The 25988-nt window shown below is 39.3% G+C and overlaps 1 protein-coding gene across 1 annotated transcript in view; it reads left to right on the top strand.

The window, feature by feature from the left end:
* Positions 1-25988, top strand: part of LOC122791529 (platelet-activating factor receptor-like) — a 360796-nt gene that overhangs the window by 197174 nt on the left and 137634 nt on the right. The window contains exon 2 of the mRNA XM_044059273.1: positions 19461-19561. The gene's annotated coding sequence lies outside the window, so the exon portion shown is untranslated. The remainder of the gene's footprint in view (positions 1-19460; positions 19562-25988) is intronic.

Below are 25988 nucleotides of genomic sequence, written 5' to 3'. Positions count from 1 at the left end.
GTGAGTTGCTTGGGACCTTGCACCTATTGTTCCATGGGTCTGTAGTTAATTTTGATAATGAGTTATCTGACACGGTGGAGAAATAGAAAGATTTTGGGGTAAACATTTGTGTTGAAATCAAATAGCATAAAATGTTGCCTTACATAGCCATTATTTCTTAAATGCTTACTTAACAGTCAGCAAGTCTACAGGTTTGACCCAGCAGATATTTTACAATCCCTTCAACAATTCCAGTTGTTTGAGATGGAAGGTTAGGAGAAAGGAAAAACTAATTAGAAAAATAATAACTTGAAATTTTTATAGTTTGAGATATTGCATTGTTTCCGCATATGTAGACTGCTGCATGTGAAAGACCAGAACAGGTTACATTTCACTATGTATTAATGAGTGGATTGCTGAAGATTCACCCAAATGTATAATGTCACCGCTAGATGCTTTTTGAGTGGATCTTGTTCTTCCTAGGCGTCGCCCTGCACATGCTGAGTGTAGCACAAGTACTTAACTTTTTCTACACCTCACTTCTTCTGTTTTCTACCCCTCACTTCCTCTGTGTTGGGCAGCAGAGTGGTAATACTCTGTTGCTCATAGGATCATATTTAAACTTTTTAAACAGTTCCTGCCTTATCTTTAGGGTGTAATAATTTTAGTTCATGTCAACAAATGTGTGCTTATATTCTGTCTTATCTGTCTCACAATGTTCTCATTTGTACTGTACTGTTGTATTTTTTGTGTGGAGCTTTTCTCCTCGGGCCTCCGCTGAAAACGGGCTATCAATTCAATTGGACTATCCCGGTAAACAAATGTAAAATTAAAATTTAATTAAGAGCTAACTGTATCATGACAATTCAAAAAGGTTACAAACAAATCAATGAAGGAAAGCTCCATGAGACCAGAAGGGGTTGTCAAGGTCTTAGGTTGTTTACTTTGAGGATGATGATGTTTTCTCTCCTAGGTAGGTCTTCCTTATTATTTTTGGGATGGGCATTCATTGGATGGTAAGGTGTTATCCTTTGCAAGACTCCCCAGTCTATAGAAGACCCAATTCTTGGTTTAATGATTAAATAATTCTGGATTTCTCTACATGTTGGATTCTTCTACCAAATATTTCTCAATGGGTTTATTCATTTTGAAACATTTTAGTACTCTTGTTTCTAGCAAGTAGGCAGATTTAAAAACAACAAAATCTATGAGTTATTAACTGATGACATAGAAATTGAGTGAACGTCACAGAATGTCACTGTATGCTTATGTCTAAATGCTGATATAGAGTTTCATTTGTAAATAGTGGCCATTGGGGCTTATACATCTCCCATTTTATATTCTGGATTATCCTTATCTTGTAGGCTTAAATTTTCCAAAGTTTGTTTTACTGCCATTACACAGAGACTCAGTTTACTACCAAAATATGGAATGGCACTCGGAAATTATGTTGTGGAATGCATTTTTTCTACAGTGCTAGAATTGTGACCTGAAACATTCCGAACCAATATTATTGAATATAAGGTTGTCATTAACTGTAATGAACTCTTTTCAAATGTCAATCATCGTGGTGCTCATTTTCAACATTCTTGCTATCCAGCATTACGGAAGTCAACGTAACCATTCGATGATTATATCAAAAAATATTATGACTTTCTATATTTTGCCAGTAAACCTAGAGAGTCAGGGCACAGTTGCCCCTTTAACAACAGATGGTAGGACACTTTGAATTTGAAGCAAAGTAGATTTTCCTCCTATTTTATGCATTATGTCCTGGAAATATAACAGGATGATTGGAGTATTCATATCTTAATGTATTAATGGTTGTTGCAGTCTTCTTCAAAACCAGGGGAGGTTGCTGGATCAAGCTTTAGACTGATCTCTGTTTGCATATTTCTTTAGTTCTGCCACAATAAGAAGCATGTTTATTCTGGTGTACCCTTATGATTGGATGGCAAAATTCACCCTTCTTTTGTCTCTTCTTTCTGTCTGTTTCTGGTACCAAGACAAAAGTACATATCAAACCCTCCTGCAATCTGTATTAAGAATGGCCCTTTGGAATCACCTAGAGAGGTCTTAAGAGAGTACATTTAATCCTGAGCACACATCATTTCTTTCATGTTATCTGTTGGCCACTGGCCAGCCTTTGTTTTTCCATCTTATTTGCAGGCGTACCCTCTTTTGCCAGCCAGTTAAAAAGAATTTAGGGAATAGGTGCCCTAAGGGTCTATATTAGATCGTCAAAATATTTTACAGGGTGAGTAACCACAACTTTACCCTTTTCCCCAGAGTAGTGCAATCTTGGAGTTGGTATATATAGTTAAGGGGGTGGGGGTGCAGTGGGTGAAGCCCCTCACTTAGGTGGGCTTGATTAAGTGTGGTGTGTGTTTTGGTAGGGTAGTAGCCAATTGGTTACTTACCCTGTAAAAATTTTCGATGTTCACTGAAGTTAGTTTCAATGGATAGGGGTCGATGAATAAGCCATCAATGAAAGAAGATTTCAATGATCTAATATAGACCTACCCTAAGGTTATAACATAGGTCTTTGCAAATGGGTTTACAAATTTGGTAGGTAATGTTATTAGGAGCGTATCTAGTGCCCAATACTATGATACATCCTCAAAATTATTTTATGAGTAGAATGGAAAGTGCTTTGACATAAAAAATGTTAGTTGTAGGTTAGGCATTTCTGGTTCTCTGACTAAGAGGGAAAGAATCAATGCTTTGGGTTCATTTGAAGTTCATGAGCATTGAATTTAGACACAGAACTAGGCAATCTTAAATATGGTATGGAATCTATCTATGAATGAACTTTAGAGTCAGTAAGCTGGGCATTTTGTCTCTGGTACAACGCATCAATTTTCAGTAGCTTACAGCCATACTGGGGCAGTCTCATAATAAAATGGCAAAGTTTGCATGTAACCACATTAACTGAACACATTACTGTCTTTCACTTCATTCCCTTAACCAGCTGAGGTTCATAGGTTCATAAGTCAGTACTAGGCTATCCATACAGAGGACCACTTGTAGCCTAGCCAGAATACCACACATCATAGATATCCTTTTTACGTGACTAATTTATACCTAGTTTTGGACCCAGAGGGGCCATTGTATCCTGTTATGGGGCTATTGAGTTCCAAAGGATGATAACTTCCTTAGATCTTGAAGAAATACCCATGGCAAGGGAACCTCCAAACATCAGTGGATACACGGTGAACAAAGGATAGCTCATTGTCCAAATAACTGTCTTGGTCCCTCATGGCTAAGTCAACTTTCAAAAGGGTGTCAGCTATGTGGTAGGTACAGGAGTGACTAATTTTGCCGAAAGACACAATGCTGTACTTCTTGGTGTTCAGTTTTAGGTCGTGGTCCAGGCACCATTTATTGTTCGGTGTTAGTCTGAAAATTTAGAAGTCAGATTGGGAATTAATAACAGCTCCAGGTTTGCAGACATTTGCCAACTTGGTCAGACACAGGTCCTTGATGTCAGCCTTGATATCAGAGAAGTAACTGCCAAAGAGAACTGGTCCTAGGACCATTCCTTAGGGGACAGCACTGGTAACTACTCTTTCTGCAGAGAGGATGCCACTCACTCTAATAGACTGGGTTCTGTCAGTTAGCCAGTGTTTTACCTAATCGATTAGACTTCACTCATCTGAAGATTGACCAAAACACTCTTTATACCCCAGCGATGCTTTGCCCACAGCAATTTATTAAACTGATAGAACCTCCACAATGGACTGCACTCACTGAGCCAACACATAGTAGTCAGTGAAAAATCTAAAAATCATAATGTTGATTGTCTTTACACAATGCGTGTTACTTAACTATGGAATTAGACTAAAAGTGTTATCAGATGCATCTCATCCCATCTACAACTGAAAATCTCAGTGAAAACATATCTATCAATAAAATAGTCCTACACATATAACAGCCTATTACTAAGCCCCCTTCTTGTATGGAATTCCAACCTATATCTACATTTTAAAGTCCTCAATGAAAACATTTGTACAAAATGGTCCTAGCCTTATTCCTGTCTCCTTGCTATGATTCATCCTTATGAAGTGAACCCAGACTGATACTGTAAAAATCTTTGCACTTTACTATAATAATCTCCTGATTACAGGTCTTATATGAATTTTATTTCTTGGGATATAATATAGATACATTGCATTTATTGTCTGTGTACTAAAATTGAAATATTGCTACATACGTGCATTATAAAACAATTCTGAATGCTCTGTAGATGCATGTGAGCTTAACATGTTATATGTACTATTTAGTGTAGTAATATTGTGATTACCTGTTAAATTATGCATACCTTGTGGTTACATTGTATATGTTAACCATTAATACGTGTTTCCTAAGAAAATGTATGCAATGTGGATCTTTTCTCCCTGTACCCAATAAAAAGGGGCTTTGCCTAATCAGACTTTCCTGGTAATCAAAGACAAAATAAATAAAAAATACAATTTTGCAACTACAGCACTAATGCAAGTTATTGTGTGTGGGTGTTTTTAAACAGCATCTTATTTTATTTAAAACAAAATTTCAAACATCCAGTTTAGCAAAAAAAAAAAAAAAAGAGTTAGTGAAATACATTAACATACAACTGATACATTCTTTCAGTCGCATTTAAAATTATTTAAAATACAGTGAAAAATCAATCTGTGTGATATTAAGTAAACTATGTCTGTATGCCATGTCATGTGTAAGACATACATTTATTTCTACACTGGTAAATAGATAGCTTGGCCATAAACCCCACTTAGTTAATACATGCTCAGTGGGTTCACTTCCATTATTGCGACCTCATTTAGTATACTGATTACTACTAGTGCAAGCTTTGCCAGCTTCTAATAATATTACATTCAGCATATTTAGGGAAGCCTTATGAATGACCCACTACTACAATGCCCAACCATGAAATGATGATGCCACATATGACAGAGTGAGATAGAGAGAGGGAGACAGTCAGACAGACAGAAATAAAGATGGTAAGAAAGAGAAACAGGGGCTTAGCAATGTAATCATTAAATGACACTGTTAATGATACTTAGAGTATTACTGGAATATGCTAAAAGGTGGAAAAAGTCTGGACATAAAGCACATTAAATTGCAGGAAACACAATAAGAAAAGTTATAGAAAGTGAGTAGTATTTAAAGGCAGTGAAACAGGTACGGGTATATCAAGAAAGGATGTGGTAAGCAAAAGGAGTAAAGTATGGTAAAATTAGAATGAAGTATGCAAAGAGGAGGTTACTGAAAAATCTAGAAATGGAGACAACATATTATAAATGGAAAAGGAAATGAATACAGAAGGATGAGAAGTGGGTGCAGAAAGTAATCATTTGCAACATGGTAAGAAAAAAACAGCAGAAAACGTCACCTGACAGTCCTAGCTAGCCTTAGAGATGGCAGTTGTCTGAATGACAGCAAAATAAACTATTCAAGTACTTTGATCAATAAGGATGAATGGTGGTGATTAGTGATCAGACAGACATCTTGAATTAATCATTTATCATGATGACTGAAATGAAATATCAGGATAAGATGCAGAAAGTGCTGGAATAGGTGGTGTGGACAAGAACAAACTGATTAATGAGCTCCCAAGCCACTCTGGGGAGAGGGACTGTGCTGTATAAATGCGATACAACCTCAGCTGTTTAAAAAGTGAGCAGTTAGTAGTGAACAACTATGCAAACTCTTTGATTCTCCTGACAAACTAGGGTGGTGCTATAGAACTTAAGCATGGCAGTAACGGCTTCCTTTGTATAAAGGTGAGTCTGGGAAGAAGTCAGGCATTTATAGTTCTGTTAGTCTCACTGCCAGTAAGACATGTGGGTGGAACCCCTAAATATAAATTTTACTGCAGACAGCAAAAAAATATATATTATCAAAGCAGATGTTCTACCAGCCCATCTGGAAGCAAAGCTCTCTCCAGCCAAGATTGTGCTAGACAGTCAAGAGGAGAAGGTTAACAACTGCACTACACCTCAAGCAACACATAGCCCTTAAAAACCCACACCATTAACGCCCACAGATAGCAACACTAAACTCATATATGCGGAGGCCCTTAACATTAACCTGCCTAAGCAACAAGGACCTCCGTAGCTGAAATGCAAACATCAGTCACAACCAAAGTGACACATAGCTCACAACACCAGTGTGCCACCCAACAACAGCCCCTAAGGTAAGACAACACTTTAGTCATAAGTGACTCTATAGTCAGGCACACTGATGTCCCATTCACCAGGCTGAACAAGGAGAAATTTACAGTCATCTGCCTGTCAGGTGCCAGGATCTGCCACATAACGCATGCACTCAAGTGACTCCACAAAAAGTACAAATCCGACTTTGTGATTGTCAATGTTGGAGTGAATGACTTGAGACATACCTCCCTGGACTACATGAAAAGAGACAAGGAAGAGCTCTCGGATCATGTGGCCCAGTCAGGTATGACCCTAGCCCTGAGTAGCATCCTGCCTTCATCCAGAATGATACCACAGTATAAGGACAAAATGATTGACTTTAACAATTGGCTAAGCTTCTGGTGTCATTCAAAGGGGATCCAGCACCTGCCTGGGATGACATGATCGACAAACCACAATGCTCTGCCAGAGATGGTCTGCACCTGTTACCCCTAGGATTCAGGTTACTGGCTAAAGCTCTTGCCACCCCTATAGTGCCTTTTTTAGGCAAGGTTCAAAGGACAAAACCACCACTGTAACAGATACAAGCATGCAAAATCTGAAGGTTATGCTACTCAATGCTAGAAGTCTAACCCTCAACATGCACTCTCTCAAGGCACTCCTAAAAATGGAGAACATCGATATCTGTGCAGTAACTGAGACCTGGTTCAAGGCTCCAGAGAGCACCCCTGAAATACCAGGCTACAACTCTTACAACACTTTTCAGCCACCAAATCAAGACCAAAACACTAAAGGTGGAGGAGTGTCCATATTCACCAAGAATATTCACACCTCAAGGTTAGTTGCCCAACACAATGCATCTGAAATTCTCCAGGTGCAACTAACACTAGGTAAGACTGCAATCCAAATTGTAGCTTGCTACAAATCCACCACCATGCCCCAAGATTCTCACTACACCTTTCTAAACATACTGGAAAATATTAACATACAACCAAACATCCTAATACTGGGTGATTTCAACTACCCTGCCATTAACTGGGAAACTACTCGGGTACAAACACCTTTTCCCAACAGTTCTTGGAATTTATAAATTCCAATGCCCTGGATCAACTAATCCATTGCCCCACCAGGGGCTCCAATATCCTAAACCTGGTCATTACCAACAAGGGAGATAGATGCTCCAAACCAGTGGTCACCCCCTCATTGGTCAGGTCTGACCATAAGCAAATTACCCTTGACATCCACATCCCCACCCCCCAGTAAGGAAACTTCTGTATAAAACTTCTCCAAAGCCAACTTCATGCAACTCAAGTCAGAAGTGACAAACTTCATGACAGCCATGCAGACAGGAGCTGAAAGTTTGACTGTTGAATCCTACACTAAGGCACTGTATGAGCTCTTCCACTCATTCATGAATCGTGCCATCCCAAACAGAACCAAGACACTCTCCTCCAAAAAAAGGAAGCCAATCTGGTGGTCCCCTGCCATAAACAAACTATACAACAGAAGGAAGAAACTGTTGCAGAAAACAGGAAAATCCCAGGATGCAAAAAATTCCCATACCAGCCTCAGTAAGAAGCTGAGATCCCTCATAAAATCCTCTAAAGCTAGTTATGAAAATAAAATTGCCAAAGATTCCAAAGATAACCTCAAGGCATTCTATACTTATGTCAATAATCTAAATGGCAATGCTCAGATCTGCTCTGAACTACAACAGAATGGCATTAAATATACTGATCCCAAGGATATTGCCAATATCCTGGCAGATCAGTTTAGAGCCAACTTCACCCCTCCTCTCACCCGCTAAAGGGCCCATCTCAATACCAAAAGATTGCCAAAGTACGGTAAACATGGCCACACAGGTAGAAACCGCAGTCTCCAAAGCTAAGAATACAGCATCCATGGGACCAGATGACATCCCGGGCTGTGTACTACATGAACTAAAAAATGAACTGGCGCCTCACCTAAATGTCATTTAATCATAGCCTCAGCTCAGGCTTCGTGCCCACTGAGTGAAGCATAGCTACAGTTATCCCACTCCACAAGGGGGGATCCACCTTGGATCCCGGGAACTACTGTCCCATCAGTCTGACGAGCCTGATCTGCAAGGGCATGGAATACATTATCATGGAACTTATAAACAAAAACATTGGCAACCTTCAAACACTGGACCCCACCCAGTTTGTGTTCGTGAAGGGCCAATCTTGTCTCCTGAACCTGATTGACTTCTTTGAATCAGTCTCCAGAGCTGTGGACGAGGGTAAGGCAGTCCACACAGCCTACCTGCACCTCGCCAAGGCCTTCAACACCATCCCCCACTCTGGAATCATAGATAAACTTACTAAGCTGGGCATATATCCCTACGTCACTCGATGGGTTGCCAACTGGCTTACTGACAGAACCCAGACTGTAAAAGTAGCCGACTCCAAATCCAGCTCCAGACAAGTGACAAGTGGAGCACCTCAGGGTTCAGTCCTGGGACCATTCTTGTTTGGCATCTACTTCTCTGAAGTACAGGCCAACACTAAATGACTCTGGCTAACAAAGTTGCAGATGACTGCAAACTGAGAGCCATTACTGAATCCCCAAATGATGTAGATATTCTACAAAAGGGCCTTACAGAAACAGATGCTTGGTGCCAGAGCTATGGGCTCAAGCTTAATGCCAAGAGATGTATAGTTATACCCTTTGGGAAAAAACATGTACCCATGAATTACCACATAGGTGGCAGTACACTAAACACTGAAAGTGTGATGAGAGACTTAGGGACACAGGTGGACAGTGATCAGTCAGGAAATCCTTCTATATGGCATACCTCATCACTAAGGGCTTTTCATCCAGAAAAAAAGGAGGTCATTGTCCCACTGTACTCATCCCTCATTAGACCCATTATAGAGTACAACGTCTCATTTGGTATGTATCTCACAAGACATCTGCAACAGCTGGAAAGGCCACAGAAATACCTCACCAAAAGAATCACAGGCCTAAAGCAGATGCCCTATGCTGACCGTTTAAAAAAAACCCAGCTATACTCTGTGGCATATCGTCTACTCAGAGGTGATCTCTGCTTAACATACAAGGCCATGTCAGACCCTGAGCTGTTGGACATGCTCCACTTAAAGAAATCCCAATCCCTCAGAGCCACACACTACAGGGATCTAAACCTTGTCATCACAATGAACAAAACATGCTGGAGGGATAGGTTCCTGACCCAGAGACTCCCCATACTCTGGAATAGACTGCCCATACATGTCAAGCAGAGTGCCTCCTTGGCTCTCTTCAAAAAGAACCTTGATGATTGGGTGGGAGATAGGAAATTCACCCCAGGAATTACGTCAGTCACCCTGCTAGACAGGGGTCCAGGAAAGTAAATATTGTGGGAAGAAATATCCAGGGAATTGTTATGGCTAGGCTTGTATAGGCCCTAGGGCCGATAGCCTAGTACCAACCTATGAACCTATGATTCAGTTTTTATCTGCAAGGCACCTCTGAGGTGGAGAAAGAGAACCTTGGAGACGTGCCATGACTAGGATTCAGCTTGACCTTCATCATGGTGCCTCACTGAAGTTTATCAGCAACATTAAAGGGGATGAGACACTGTCCAAAATTAGTACACAGGAAAGTATCTAAAGAAGCAGAGGTAAAGCATGACAGGATTGCAGGGAAGAAGTAGCTAAAGAAGTGCTACTGTGTTTGGTAGTTGTTCTGTTCCTGTTTGTCACACTTTGACCAAATGTTTAACTGCTGTTATAAGCTAATATCTGCCTGTTACCTGATAACAGAAAAAAATGATGTGTTGCTCACAGATGTTGGTTCTGGTCTCTAATGAGATGCATGAAACAGCTTGCTGGCTTAGTGGGCAGAAAAGAGGCAAATTGGATTTGTTAAAAAACTACTATTACATGCATCTTGCTTTATTGCTGGGGAATCCAACCTTTTTGGGTGAGGGGCCACTTAACATGCAGTTCAGGAGACACTTATTACACCTGGTAAGGTTTGGGGGGGGGCACATTATCATGTCCAACATCTATTTATCCATTCAAACCAGTTTTAGTAGAGTATACTGATGGCCAGAAAAAATGCTTTGATGGACAAGATTGCGGACCTACGGCCACCTGTTGGAAACCCCTGCTTTATTGAATCAAGGAAAAACATGCATGCTGTGAGTAGAGATAACAAGGAGGACAGACACAGAAATAATCTGAGATTATAAATACAGTAAGAACATATCAAGTGATAGAATGTAAATAGGTCACCATGAAGGCAAAGAGCATATTGGGATGGATAGTTAGCTGAGTAGAAAAGAATGATGCTGAGGTCTTGATCTCAGTGGACATCACATTGGTATGACTACATCTGGAGACATATGTTCAGTGCTGGCAATTTGAGAAAGAGAATAATTTTCTTCATTGACAGTGGAGAGCTGGCTTCTCTAAAGTGCATGAAAATGGATGAATTGACACTGAGATAACACTTATATGCACCAGTGTTACTGTGTATACATACACAAACACACACACACACACACACACACACACACACACACACACACACACACACACACACACACACACACATATATATATATATATTTATATATATATATATACATACAAAGAGAGAGAGAGAGAGAATGCATTTGCAGAGGATAGTTTTCATTTGGGTTATCAGAGTTTGGCAGAATCGGTACAATAGGTACCTAGAAATGGAACACTTGATGTCTAAGAACTTGGCAAGTACTCAGTGGCATCGTCATTTTATATGAGCTGCAAAGATATGTTTTGTGTGTGTGTGTGTGTGTGTGTGTGTGTGTGTGTGTGTGTGTGTGTGGGTGCTATAGTTTGATAAATTGCACTTGCAGTTTAAAAAAGAACATGGTTTTCTTCATTACAGGTTCTGCCACTTGTGGATCTGAGCTATGACTAGTGACCCCAGATCTGCATAGCATGAGATAGGACACCCATGTGCCATGTAGGATGGGGAAAATGGTATATGCATTTCTCTCCCTAGTATAATTTTTACAGCAGTGCTTCTAGTCTCCATAAATGGAATATTTTGTTCTGCAGGAAGCAGGACAATATAACAGTGTCCATAGACTGCGGTGAACTGTAGACCGCTGCATTGTTCAGCATAACATGGGGAGTGCTACAACTGTGCCTTTACATCTCCCACTTTTATATATCAGTCAGTGGGATAAAAGCACTCATTATTATAAGGTTAGAGTTCCCATCTGATGTTAAAGTATCACTAAAATAATGTATTACTTGTACAAAAGAAAAACAGAACTCTGTTTAATAAAGTTCCCCAAGCAACAAATGGTTACAGATCTGTAAGATCATGCTTCCTTACACAGATAGTGTGCCCTCACTAATGAGGAACAATGAAACACTACAACAGTAACACATATCTAACCAATAACCTTGTACTAGGTATGTAGCGCATGTCTGCAAAAAGAACCATACCCTAGTCTCTGCAACTGAATGTCAGTACTGGGCATGTCTTCGCTATACCTTCATGTTTCATTAGGGAAGTGCTGTGATTCGGACGGACTGTTAACTGTTAAGGTTTGCACATTTATATATGCACATATATAAATTAATGTGTGTGTGTGTTTGTGTGTGTGTGTGTGTGTGTGTGTGTGTGTGTGTGTGTGTGTGTGTGTGTGTGTGTGTGTGTATATATATATATATATATATACATACTTATATATATGTGTGTGTGTGTGTGCGCGCATGTTTATATGTGTATATAAAAAATATATATATATATATATAGATAGATATAGATATAGATATTGATATATAAAACAATTACATACACACACACACACACACACACACACACACACACACACACACACACACACACACACACACACACACACACACACACACCATCATCATCATCAGTCCTGTTTTTCCCATTTTCTACATGGGGTCAGAGTATCTTGTTAACTTTCACCATCTCTCTCGATTCAGTGTCACACTTTTACTTTCTTCAACACTCATGCCTAACTGTCTCAGAACTTCTTTCACACAATCTATCCACCTCTTTGCCTGACATCCTTGTTTTCTCTTACCTTCTTCCTGTCTTTCCCAAATCTTCTTCACCAGATTGTCTTCTGTGTCTGAGCCACAATAATCTGTTCTCTTTGATCTTTTCTGCAATTGGAGCTACTTTGGCTTCTGTTCTTATGTCCTCAGTTCTTCGTCTGTCCCACAGAGTGCATCCTACCACCCTTCTGAGGCACTTCATTTCCATCACCTCTAGCTTCTTCATCTGCTCTGCCTTTACTGCCCTGGTTTCTGTACCATGCAGTAGTACTGATTGCACCCCTATCTTGTACACCTTACTTTTCAGCTTCTTTGGCATTTTTCTGTCGTATACTACACCTGATACTCTATGCCAGTTGGCTGTAGCCCCTCTGATTCTAGCTTTGACCTCTTCATTCAGACTTACCTTTTCCTCAACCACCCCTCCCAGATACTTGAAGCTATTTACTTGTTCAACTATCCCACCTTCTATTTCAATTCTCAGCTTCTTCTGATTTCCCCAGTTTGCTGCCATTACCACTGTCTTATCTGTGCTTTGTTTCATCCCATGTGCTTTCAGTTTTGCATTCCATTCCCCTAACCTTTGCTGAAGTTCTTGCTCAGAGTTTGCTTGTAATGCCACATTGTCTGCTTACATTCACTTTGTTGATCTGTCCCCTCCAACCTGTTTGCTAATGTAGTCCATCACCAGTATGAACAGCAGTGGTTTCAGAGCTGAACCCTAGTGTACACCCACCCCCACTGGGAACCCCTCTGTGAGGCCGAACACTGTTCGTACTTGAGTCATTGGGTCCTTGTACATAGCCTCATTAATTCTACCAATATTTCTGGGACTTTGAACCACTGCTGTTCTGCCCAGATCAGCTTTCTTGGGAACTTGTCATATGCTTTCTCCAAGTCGAGGAATGCCCAGTTGGACTCTTTCCTCATCTCTAGCTTCTTCTCAACTATCTGTCTCACTGCAAACATAGGGTCAGTTGTGCTGCACCCTGATCTGAATACAAACTGCTCATCTCCCATCTTACATTCTACTACGCTGTGTATCCATATTTCAATCACCCTCTCCTGAACTTTCATGCAATGTGATAGGAGTTTGATGCCTCTGTATTGCCCACAGTTGTGGATGTCCCGTTTCTTTTGTACACTGGCATGAATATGCTTATTCTCCAGCCGTCTGGGATATGCCTTTCTCTCCACACTGCTATGAGTACCCTCAGGAGCTATTTTTCCCCTATCTCATCCAGCATTTTTATCATATCTGCTATGACCATATCTGAGCCTGCTGCTTTCCCTGACTTCATTTTCCTTAGTGGCATTCTTAATTCTTCTAGGGTGGGCTCTTCTTCTTCTCTCATCATAGGCTGTTTCTGGGGCAGTACACCTTCTGTGGGGTTTTCTTCATTCAGAAGTTGCTGGAAATAACTCCTTCCATCTGCCTTTGATGTCCTGTGGACTGGTGAGCAGGTTGTTGCTGGCATCCCTTATGAAGGCTGTCTGACTACCTTCTTTGTCTTTCTGTCTTTGCCATGCAACCTGATATAGTTTCTTTATAACATCTTCTGAGTCACTTTCCAGAAGTTGGTAGAGTGCCTCTGATGCCCCATTCTTTGCTATTGCAACTCCTTTCTTACCTTCTTTGTTAGCCAACCAGTATTCCTTCCTAGCCTGGTCAGTCTTTTCTGTCTCTCATTTTTGTTTTTCCTGCAGTCCTTTTTTTCTTATCCCTTCATGAACTTCTGCATGCCACCACCACCTTTCCTTATGTACCTTATTTCCATACATGACTTGGCCACATATGTTCTGTAGTCCTCACACATGCTGTTTTGATGCACTGCCATTCTTCTTCAACTCCACCTATTTCCTCCTCTTCTTGGGGTGCTAGAGCCCTGAGTAATTCCTTGAACTGTTGTACTTTCTCTCCAGTCAAATTCCAGGTCTTCAGCCTGGTCTCTGTTGACCTTAGAACCTTTTCTGACCACTGCTTGCATCTGATTGTGGCAATCAATGGTATATGCTGTGGATGGACTGTTTCATTGGGGATGACTTTTCAATCATGAATTCTACCCCAGTGCCTTTTCCTTACTAGGAGGAAGTCTACCTGAGTTGCATGCTGGCTACTGTTGTATGTGTTGACCACTATCAAGCCATTTGCCAGACAGAAGTCTAGAATGGCCTCTCCTTCTTTATTCCTGTTGCCCCACCCATGTGAACCCAGGCAGTCATCGTATCCTGTTCTTTCTGTCCTGATATGTGCATTCAAGTCACCCATTATCAACACCAATTCATGTTGTCCTGCCTTATCTAGTAGGTCCTGCAACTGCTGTCCGAATGCACTCTTTTCCTCACTATCACAACCCTGCTGTGGGAGATAGGTTGAGATCATGAATTCTGCCCTATCTTAACCCTGTAGTCTGACTGCCATGAGTCTGTCATTAATTCTGATGATATTCCTCACTGTCTTCTGAAGCCTCACTCTCACCACATTTCCCACAACATTTCTAACATGTCCCTGTCCTGAAAAGTAGACTCTGGATCCCAAGCCAAGTGGCTTTGCTGCACTGTTCTTCCATTTTGTCTCTTGGATACATAAAATGTCCAGCCTTCCCCGTATTGTCATGTCATCCACTTCCAAGCTGCATCCAGTCAGTGAAACTATATTAAGTGTAGCAATTCTCAGCAATTCTCAGTTCATGTTCAACCTACTTATCACCAGTAACTACCCATGCCCATTTTGGCAATATTAAATGACCGAATCACCTAGAGCCATATTTTAAACCATCTAGTGGCTATCCCTGCCACAGCACACGTGCGCGCGCAGGCACACACACACACACACACACACACACACACACACACACACACACACACACACACACACACACGTACATATATATATATATATATATATATATATATATATATATATATATATATATATATATATATATATATATGGAAGTATGTGAGTAGGCTAACATTGCACAATATATCAGCTCCTCTAATTGACCACAAAGGTTGAAACTTAAAACATTAACATTAAATGTGCATGTTCCAAGACACAAACTTGGAGCAAGTAAAGCAAAAAAGTTTTTTTTTTTTTTTATTTTTATTTTTATTTTTGTTTTTTGCAGGGAAGCAAATGCCCTGCATCCCTCCATGTGTGAAGCTGTGCTTTCCACATATCCTGTTACTTATGTATATATATATATATATATATATATATATATATATATATATATATATACCACCTAAAAAAGAGCACAATGCTGGGTAAAAGGCATAATTCCCAACTATAATACTGCAGCAATCCTGCACAAGTGTTAATCAGCTGACCTGCCAACCAAATGGAACAGGCTGTAAAGCTGTCAACCAAAACAATGGTCAATCTAGACTAAAGGCCCCATTTTATATATTATATATATATATATATATATATATATATATATATATATATATATATATATATGGATTCATGGTAATATGCAAAAATAACTTTTCTCAAACTCCAGTTATTGAATAAAGTGTAAAACTGCAACCAAAGTGCTTCCCCCACATCTCAGCTAACTTAAATATATAAACTCCAAGATCACACAGTGTTGGGGAAAACCTGAAAATTCCTTACCCCTGTACTGTTTGAATTTGCCCCTGTCAGTGCTCTGTTAAATTATTCCACAGTCAATGCGCATGCTATTCAATCACTGTGTCTCAAAAAATTTACATTTGAACAGATTGCCATTCAGTCACAGAGCATAAAGTCATGTGTATGTGCAGAATATGTACGACATGGAACATCAGTTTAAAAGTTTTGCTTACAATTTTTGAGATACATAGCCTGTCTTCAAGGCAATTTCCTGAAGCCTATTGAAATTATTATTATTTTTTACACTGTGGTATTTTTTTGATGACTTATTGTTAACAGGCAGTAACTGAAGCATAAATTATAGAAAAGTGAACTTTACTAAATGCAGTTGTTTACCAGAAATTCAGAGCCGTGAAGGAAATGACTTTGGTTAGTGAAGAGGTTTTATCTATTTCATGAGTAATTTTGATGGTGATAGATAAGAGAGTTCCGGAAGGACTGTTATTCTATTTTTTTAAACTGAGAGTGAGAGTGAAACATCCTACTGAAATGCAAACATTGTCATGTGTTTGCTTCAAAAATACTCTTTGAATGGACTACTAAAGGTCTAATATCCTGGGGATTTCTGGATTGTTGAGAATCTTGAGGCCACATCAGGGGCTTGTAGTTATTAGGGAAGAAAAGCACAAATATTAATATAGTCTGCATAATACCACATGACATAGCAAGCACAGCTTCAGCACAGTTGTATGCATGCAGTCCTAAGTTGCCCAATTTTGCAATTATTATATGTTATGGAGACAAGATGTAAGCAGTGCTGACTATTAAAGGCACACTGAAAAGACCCTATGACAAAGTATAAGAACTATGATTTTTTGCATGTTTGCCAGTAAATGAATGAGAGCAAACTGTAAGACATTAGAATAATCTCACACTTGGGTAGTGCAAACTATATGTTAACCACATATCACAGATTTGCTAAAATGCAGGTGTACTGAAGGTGTTCTTATTTTTTGCAATCACAGAAATGTGTCATGTGGAACAATGTGAGTCATGCAATGTCGAAGCAATAATTTAGATAGAGTTCAATTTTTTCTTATCTTTTTTTCTTTGCTACCTGATCACCATCAACTCCCCAGCTGGAAGCACTGTTTAGGCAGTCATCATGTTTTCTTTCAGCCCTAATCCCCATTCCAGCAGGGTAATCTTGGTCGAGCAGAAGTCTCACAGATATTTGCACACTTCTGGAAATTTGCGTATTACCAGACTAACCAGGCAGGCTGCTTGGAAACTGCCTCTCTCCTTGACCATTTTCACTGTTACTGTCCATATTGCCTCTGCTAGGCTTCTGGATATGCAGCAAGCTGGACTGCTTCTGTGCCCGCAGGATAAGTAAACAACATCGGCTGTTCAGTCTGTCCCTTCTTAGCTGACTCCTGCTGTACCCATGCTCGTAATCAAACCTGGGACATCTAGGTTACTGTCAGAACTTCATCCATCTGCTCTACAGAGTTAGATAACAAGACACTGAATTGGGAGAACTGCAGCAGTTTGAAAATACATGTCTTCTTAATTAGAGTTTTTGGCACTGTGCATGTAATAGCCTACATATATCTCTAAGCTTATCTACAAATATGTTTAGTGTAGAAGTAGAGAGATTACAAAGTATCTCATGGAAGAAGACCAGCTGCCCATCTAGTGTGCCTAAGTTGTACATCTGATCTACCCCCTAGTGCAGCTATGTCATCCAGAGGTGTAGCTAGCTATTCTGGTGCCAGGTGCCATTCCCCCGATCTGGTGCACCCTCCCCTCAACACTAGGTTGAGGAGCAAAAAAAGGGTCCTGTGCCATATAGCCCTAAGTGATTCACTTCTACAAAACAAATGTTCTTCTTGCCTTTTAAACTGTAGCAAGCAGCTGCTACTGTTTATATTACACATGGAGTGCAAAAACACTTTGGTTCTTAAATAAAAAGTATTTCCTTTTAAAACTGTAGCAAACTGTTTGGTCTAACATTTATGCCACAAACAGAGCACTAAAGCGCAATTTAGTTCTGAAAAAAATCTTTACTTTTCAAACTGTTGCAAACCATTTGCTAAAATGTAGCAAACATCTTCTACAACACAAAGAGGCTAAGTGCTACAGTTCTAACCGCAAGTGTAGTACTGGCAAATCAGCTGCACTAGAGTGAGATCAGCATCTAGTGATCATGCTGCTTAGTGCTTTGTACTTGGGGTGGCAGCCCCATTCACCCCACCCAAAATAGGCTACTGACCCCATCTGCTCCATGCCTCATCCTTGCTTCCATCTTGCCCAGACTCCATGGAAGCCGCTCACCATCTACACGCATCATCGTTTTCTTACATCTCATCCTATGTCTTTTAGCCTTTGATACCTGATAGTTTTTCATTACATGATTCATGGATTTCTGTTTTCAGCTGAAATGGGAGTCTCCTTATCTCAGTCTATTGATACTTCTTATACATGTTTTCCAAAGATTCTACCAGTCTTATTGTATCCTACGATATCTCATCCCTTCCAAGGCGATGCCTCAGATGTCATCCAAGAAGCCCATTCCCATACCTAGAGCCTTTCCTTATGTTTTCAACTTCTCCTCACCTCTTACCATTCTGGATATATGTTATATGCTACTTACCAATGTGTTTTCCTTCCATCAGTGTAATCCTAGAACTGTATAAACCCCTGTAGATTAAGACTCACTAGTACCCTCTATCCCCATGAAACTTCAGCAATAATAATGCCTTGACTGAAGAATGCAGTCAGATTTTCTTGAGAGCACTTTATTTATTCCATGCACTAACACTTGCTCTGTTAAGCACTGCTGCAGCCATATCATATTATAGAGGAGGCTGAGTTAGTCTACAGTCATTGATGATTATGATGGTGATGATAAATACTCCTCCCATTCATTTTCATTGAGACAGTTCTCATTCGATGTATACTACTCATGCCTTCTTCCCAAAAGTGTTAATGGCTGTACAACTTGACATTAAACTTCAGCTGCCATCTGTCTGCTTGCTGAACTACACCATATCTTTTTGAAGGCCTAGCCAGTCTTGTTATGATCAGCAAGTCAAATATGGTGTCACCAACATTTAGGTTTATGTCGCTCTCAAGTCCTGCCATGATGTCTCATCTAAGCAGTCCATTCACAGATCCCTTTGCACCAATTTATTTGCCATCTGCTTACTGCATAGCAGATAGCATCCTGCCATCTTGTCAGCACCAGACCTGTGCCTTTCAATTTTTCACAAACATCCTGGATGGTACAACTCTGAAAGCCTTGCGGGGGTTTAATAACTCAGCTTATAAATCTATTCCAGATACAGTTCATCCATTGTTTTTTTAGGCTTTATCCATATTTCTTTTACTAAGAGGCTAAGAGTTATACTGAAGATATTTTATGGCTGCTGAAATATTCAGCAATTCTTGAATGATATTATGGTTGGTGACTGTGGAAGGCATATGAAAAGCCATAAGTTTCTGGGTCAGTTTTAAAAGTTTACCAAAAATGGAAGGGTATTTATGTGATAATAGAAAATAAATGTGCTTATAGTTTACTGACATACAGTTTGAGAAACAGCACAATTTGTGACTAGAAAATAGATTACCTATAAAGGAAGATAGTTACACAGTGGGATATTGTTTTTATGTTTTCTTTCTTTCGTTTTACAGGAAGAGAAGCAATCAGCAGAATGTAAAAGCAAAACAAAATTGTACCATCAAGTATAGTTTAAAACTTTCAGCAAATCCGACTGTGGGTAGAAATCATCAAGGTAAGATTATGTTTGTGTCATATATTATATGTTGACAGCATGCATATACTACAAATGCTCACAAACGCTGTCTTTTGAAAGCTCCAATATGTTCCATCACAGAGCATTCATTGAATGTTGCCTGATACTATGCAACGCTTAAGACTTGAATGAAAGTAAAGTATCACTGAAAAAGCTGATGGAATACAAGTACGTGCATCACTTTCTGAAAGGGTGCAGCTCACATTCTTCCATTTAAAAAGAAAATGCTCTCTACTGCAAGCTTAATATTCTTCATCAGAGACATTTTTACATCTATTATTTTTCTTAGTAATGTCACAATTTCATTATCTGCTGCACTAATGGCATTTCATTTCTGGCACCTCTCCATGCAAGACAAAAATGTGCAGACCAATGGATTTTCTATGCATTATCAAGGCATATAGTTTTAACACCTAATAATATGGGATTTTGTTTATACATTCAGATTCAAGGCCTGGACGCAAGTGAATGAGGGTACTGAATTTATATCTACAATACATACCAAAGGTTCATTTCCCCCATCGCTTAGTAGTTAACAAATATATTTACAAGATAAATAGCGTCTAAATCCAGAGAAGCAAATATAAACTGTGACTCACCATTACTTAAAAGACATTTCTGTAAAATTCGTTGATGGCAAAAATTGAGTATGTAAACTAGGCCCATTTATGAAAGACTAGAATTAAATAAATAACTTTGATGCAAATAATTACATAAAACAGCTGTAAAAGAAAGTAGTACGGCAGTTTAACAGCACTGACGAATGAGATCGAAAAGTTAGTTGACATGGTTTTCAAGGATGAATTCTTGGTAAGAAGTCCTCTTCAGAGCTCTAGTGTCTGTTGTTCTGGTCACTGTCTGTCAGGAGTTTTTCATCCTGTGTCTACGTGAGTTTTTCCTGGGTATTCTGGTTTCCTCATAGTTTTCAGAAACATTTTAGCTGACATCATATTTATGTATGTCGTTGTGACTCAGGTCATTGCTGTAAAGGGTCTGGTGACTGGTTCACTTATCCATTTAAGAAATTAATAAATTAAAAAGGAGAAATAAAGCTATCTTATGAAGCATTAGTCACATTGACTTCTAGCTTTCCAAATATATCACCTAAACAGCTATATGTAAAGGTAATCCTTAGTGAGGATCTAATAATTGGTCTATAGTTAGGTAAAGAAACTGATTAATATAGTGATAAGCAGTTGCAGGATGCAAGCAGTTTCATTTTACTCACTGTGAGAGAATGTTGTTTAGTCACAAATGACTAAAGCAGAACACCCTGTCCTTTTTACTTTGGATAAAATATAAGTTAATTCACACCCAGGTGCATTTTATTCCTGTTACGTAATAGCACACATCTCTATTATCTTATCAAAGTTTCAGAATATTGAATCTGATATGGTCGACACCATATCATTGAATTCTGAAACATCGAAAGATAAAAAAATACCTAAAAACAAAAAAATAAATAAAAACTTATCTTTGCAAGCAGGGGGACAAGCCCCCAACAGCCCCCTACTTAAATATACCAACTCTGAGACCACACTATATTGAACCAAACGGAAATCTCCCCTTATGGAGATTTCCGTTTAAACGTTTGATGTTTTTTGCTTTCGCTAATCTGGTGCCGACAATATCAGCTTCGATATTGTCAGCCTTCGACAACGTGAAGTAGACCCTAATAGCACTATATACAAAACAATTTTCTTGCTATTTTAAAATGGGTTTGTATAGCAGTGGTCCCTGAACATGTCATATAATCACACTGACATTAGTCAGAGGAAAGAGTGGGTGACATGATCATGAACACAGTGACATATATAAAGTACAGTACTAGACTGCAGCTTTAGTCACTTCTAGTAGCACCCCCAGCCTGACTATTAAGGCCTAGTCAACAGTACAGAGGCCAGTTTGTTCCTCTATCCTATACAAACACATAATCTTTCAGGGATGCTTGTCCTACTTCCAATGAGGATTTGCCTCATAGAGCATTCCTCTTGTTGAGAGTAGCTGCTGAAAGGCTGTTGTTCTCATCTGGGCCATGATGTTTATTTTATATACCTGCACAGTAGAGTGCCTTGCTATGCTAATCCTGATGTAGACACATGTTTCCACACATTTATGTTGCCTTGTTAGATTGAGAACACTGCTTGGCTAGCCATGTCCTTGGCTGCATTCCAGGCCTTCCCTTGAGTGGTAGGTGGCACTAATATAGCATGCCTAAGCCAGTCCCCTCTACACTGCATGGTAAAATAGTATTGGCTGTAGAATTCCCTGCTCTCTATAGCCAACTCCTTCAGCTTTCAGGCCAGTATTTGAACCAGGGTCATTTGGGCCACAGTCAGGGCACCATGAAGTGCATACTTCAGCACATCTAGTTTTGATGGTGTTTCATGTATGCAACCATTCAAAAATGACATTATTCTGGGTTCAGTTATTCATCTTGTTGTGTAAGCTATTCATAAATGATCTGGCAAACTAAAACTAAAGTACCATGGCCCAGACGTATGACTAATTTTTTAGTGTGTTAGTTAACCTGTGTTAACGGCATAGATTTTTTTGTTAGTCATACTGCCATAACGGCAGTAAGCTCAAATGTTTTCTGCTTCATAATGACCGGTGTGCTTCTTCCCTTAGGAAACACGTTTTTTTCCATATTGGTAGTCATGCTTGACTTGCAGTCCATACTGTGTAATACTGAAGTTATTTTAAGTAGCCACTAGCTACTTGATTGCCATTTACTTCATGGGGCTATGGCTTGCAACCTCATAACTAACTCCTCACATATAAAAAAGGGCTTATTGTTTATATTAATATACATGAAATTGTTTATGAAAGAAAAGTAACAATGGTTCTACAGTCTTAAGCTATTTTACATCCCTCAAAAGGCCAGTAATGGCATCACAGCAGGAAATTATTTCCTTAGAAAATAGTAAATGTTCCATTCTTTATTGCTGGTTTTCTAATGAAAGCAATTTTCTAATATGAGTAAAAATAATTCTGCATGGTGTGTGTGTGTGTGTGTGTGTGTGTGTGTGTGTGTGTGTGTGTGTGTGTGTGTGTGTGTGTGTGTGAGCTGGGTAAATATTTCACTGTTAGAAAATGGTATTTGATCCGAGTAGGGATGTTTCTGTAAAGGACTATTTTTTAGCCATCCGTCTATTTATACATGTACTGTATATGTGTGTATACATACATATATAGAAAGAGTTCACTTTATTAACAACAGCCTTTGCTGACAAAGTGAAAGCTGATTTTTTTTTTGTCAGAAATGCTCTTTACTCACTGCCAGGTTTATAGAATTTTGGAATGTCAAAGACTGGGACCCTCAACTGCCCAGATGTTTGCAGAATAACCAGATTTTGCCTTATATTTTTGGTCTGTTCCTCATAAATTTTGTGATTTATTGGATTTTTGTAGTGAATCAGTGAGGACAATTCACTAAATAATGATATGCATTTGAGATTCAGATTTCACATCCTTCAGAAAATGCATGGTAACACAAGACCTTTTATTGTAGCAATTTGCTAAGTTTCTGTGGGCAATATTTAAACTTTGTCCCTATTTTTAGGGCTTTGTGCTAACAGGTTGAGAGTTTTGGTTGCATGTATGTAGAGTATTTGCTTTGAGTTGTAGTAAGTAAGTGTATGTGTGTGTGTGTGTGTGTGTGTGTGTGTGTGTGTGTGTGTGTGTGTGTGTGTGTGTGTGTGTGTGTGTGTGTGTGTGTGTGTGTGTGTGTGTGTGTGTGTGTGTGTGTGTGTGTGTGTGTGTGTGTGTGTGTGTGTGTGTGTGTGTGGGTGCGCGCGTTTGAATATTTGTAGATTAAGGTTAGAGTAAGCTAGGTATGAGGATAGCTTTAGTGATGTGGATGCATGTTGTGTATGAAATGTGACTTTTAGTATTTAGTACGATGGAACTGTTAGAGGAAAGGTTTTTCAAATGGTAATGTGCAAGGTTTAGATAATGGGCAGAGTTATAGATAGGGTTTGCACATAAGTAAGAAGGTCATACATCTCAAACTCAGGCTCAATAATTCTGGACAAAGCCATAAATAATCAGAAGACAAAGGCCCTAAATCATGGACAGATTTTAAGTATTGCTGTTATAAACCTAGAAAGTTGCTAGAGTAACAGGTGATGCATTATCACATATTGTCTGAAACTTAGATGTCTGCTATTCTTTAGTGACTTCAATCTCGAATGATTAGCCATAAAAACACAAATTTCATGAGGAACAAACCAAAAATATTTGGAAAAATCTTGACATTCTGTGAAATTCTGGACAGTTGAGAGTAATGAAGGTGGTGCATAGTTGGCCCTTTGCTCATCCTTACTTGTGTGCTGCTTACCTTAATACTACTGCCCCCGCACCTAACCTCAGCCAGAGACATGACCTTAAAAAATTCACTTTTCAAATACTGGCACTAATGTATTTACAATTTATAGACACACACACACACACACACACACACACACACACACACACACACACACACATATATATATATATATAGATCCCCATCATATGATAGAAAGTTCATTTGACTGAAACTCATTTGACTGAGACCATAAGACTGAATTTTCAAAAGACTGAAAAGTCACTTAACTGAAACCCATAAGACTGAAACCCATAATACTGAATTTCAACATACTAAATTGTAAACTGGACCATATAAAACCAGATAAGGTATAGGGCTATACCTCCACAAGCTAATGTGTGGGGCCCTGTGTTTAAACCCCATAACTATATATACTAACTCCAGGATCACACTACAGTGGGGAAAAGGGCATATACCTTTCACTTACCTTACAGTAGTCTACATGCTGCCACTACTATGCACTTTTCCCCATATACCTTTCACTTACCTTACAGTAGTCTGCATGCTGCCATTACTACGCCCTTTTTCTCCTATATAGCAATCCTGGAGTAAGTATATATAGTTAGGGGATGTGGGGAGCATAGCCACCACCTTTTTTGGTTTTGTATTATTGGTCAGTCTTATCTGTTTTCAGTCAAGTCTTTTTCAGTTTTTGAAAAATTCAGTTTTATGGTCTCAGTCAAATGAGTTTCAGTCAAGTGAGGTTTCTATCATATGATAGGGATATATATATATATATATATATATATATATATATATATATGTATATATATAGCTCCCTTGTGTTTTGAGAAAGGTACAAAATGTTGATGGTACAAAACATTAAAACCAGAAAATATCAAAAATGGAATTTGCCCTTTCTCTACTGTTGCACAATCCCAAAGTTATTATGTATAAGTAGTAGGAGGTGTGGTGGGAGTGCAGGGGGGCTTGCCCCCCCATAAAATTGGTTTCATTACATTTTGATCTTTCAACATTTTGTGCCTTTAATGAAGCAAAGGGGAATTTTATATATATATATATATATATATATATATATATATATATATATATATATATATATATGCGCATGCATATACATATTTATATGCATGTGTGTGTGCAGTCATGTATAGGGTTACATGTGTATACAGACATTTGCAACAAGTGTTCATGTACCATTAGAACACAGAACACTTCCCTGCTGCAACTCACTCATGTTGGCAAGTACCTTAACGCCCATCACCCCGATTCCTGTACACTAACAGCTAGCTATCTCTCCCAGAACCATGATCCTAACCCTATAACCAACTCCTGATCAATTCCTAAACCAAAAAATTCCCCTAACCCTATCTCTCTCTGATCCCCTCTTCTTACTCGCTAACCTAAAATCATTCTCCTTTCTAACCCTAATTCCTCAATTGCTCCCTAAGCTTAAACACTTAAAATCCCCTCCCCTCCCTAACCCTAACATTTTGTTAACTCCCAATCACTTCCTAAACCTGAAATCCATCCTGATTCCCTAACCCTGTGCTAACTCCTGATGATTGCCTAAACCTAAAATTATCTTCCCCTCCAGTAATCAAGGAGCCTGAATCCTCACCACTGACATTGGTGAGGAACATTTACTTTGAACAAAAATAGATACACACAGTATTTCCAGATGCAGCTGTCTGCACTAAGCACAATTTTCCTTAAGAGCACACAGGGAGCACACTCAGTTCGGGGTCTGGGTTTCCATCTCTTTCTCTCCAGGCCCCGGGTAAGACTCCCCACTAGCACAGCTGTAGAGTTGAGTCCTCAGCTGAGTGTCCAAGGCACAGTCCTCCACCACACTGTCTGTGAAACCAGTGCTCTGTGTCCCTGTTCCAAGTAACTCTCACACACACACACACACACACACACACACACACACACACACACACACACACACACACACAGACACACACACACAAAACTGGGAAAGGCTGGTGCAGATTTACTAGCTATGCCCCTCTGCCCAGACTATAAGATAGATACTACCACCAGGACACATCAAAGCCAGCTACTCTAAGG

Source organism: Protopterus annectens, chromosome 1.part2 (genome assembly GCF_019279795.1).
Source record: "Protopterus annectens isolate FY-2018-M chromosome 1.part2, PAN1.0, whole genome shotgun sequence".
Classification (NCBI taxonomy): domain Eukaryota; kingdom Metazoa; phylum Chordata; order Ceratodontiformes; family Protopteridae; genus Protopterus; species Protopterus annectens.
This window is presented reverse-complemented; position numbering and strand designations above follow the sequence as displayed.